Source organism: Ursus maritimus, unplaced genomic scaffold (assembly GCF_017311325.1).
Source record: "Ursus maritimus isolate PB19 unplaced genomic scaffold, ASM1731132v1 scaffold_34, whole genome shotgun sequence".
Lineage (NCBI taxonomy): Eukaryota > Metazoa > Chordata > Mammalia > Carnivora > Ursidae > Ursus > Ursus maritimus.
The window spans coordinates 1623493-1624051 of NW_024426008.1; the positions used below are offsets into that span (position 1 = coordinate 1623493).

Below are 559 nucleotides of genomic sequence, written 5' to 3' on the forward strand. Positions count from 1 at the left end.
CTCGCGCCCCTGCCCCTATTTGCAACCTAAACCCCTGTAATGCTGCCACATTTCTTAACATCTTGGAGGGGGAGGCGGAGTGGAGGGAGGCGGAGAGAGGAAGGGGGGGAGGGAGCCGAAATAAAGGTGGTTTCCTTTTTTGGCAGCCGGTTTTGCTTTTGTTGAGCATGAAATCTCTGCCCCCTTAAAAATTATCCTTGGAAGAGGGCATCTTCCCTCTTCCTTTTTAGTTTTTGAGCCACCTCTTCTGAGAGCCTGGGGGGAAAGGGAAAGTTGTAAACAAATTGCCACCTTAAATCCGCGGTGCAGGTCTGCCAAGCGGCCGGGTTCATTGTGTTTACGAGGCTCGCTGAAATGTGTGGAATCCGGGGAAGGCGAGCACCCAGACGGGGGCCCGCCGGGGCAGCGGCCAGCGCCGGGGAAACGCCGCCGCCGGGAGCAGCCACAGCCCAGCCAGGACCCCCGCCTGCGCCGGCCTGGGCCCTTCCCCTGTGCACTTGGCTACTTTTTACGTTTAACCAGATGGAAAGGGAGAGGAGGGAAAGATCCATGTGGCTGC

The 559-nt window shown here is 58.0% G+C and overlaps 1 protein-coding gene across 1 annotated transcript in view; it reads left to right on the plus strand.

The window, feature by feature from the left end:
• Nucleotides 1-559, plus strand: part of PTCH1 (patched 1) — a 59341-nt gene that overhangs the window by 520 nt on the left and 58262 nt on the right.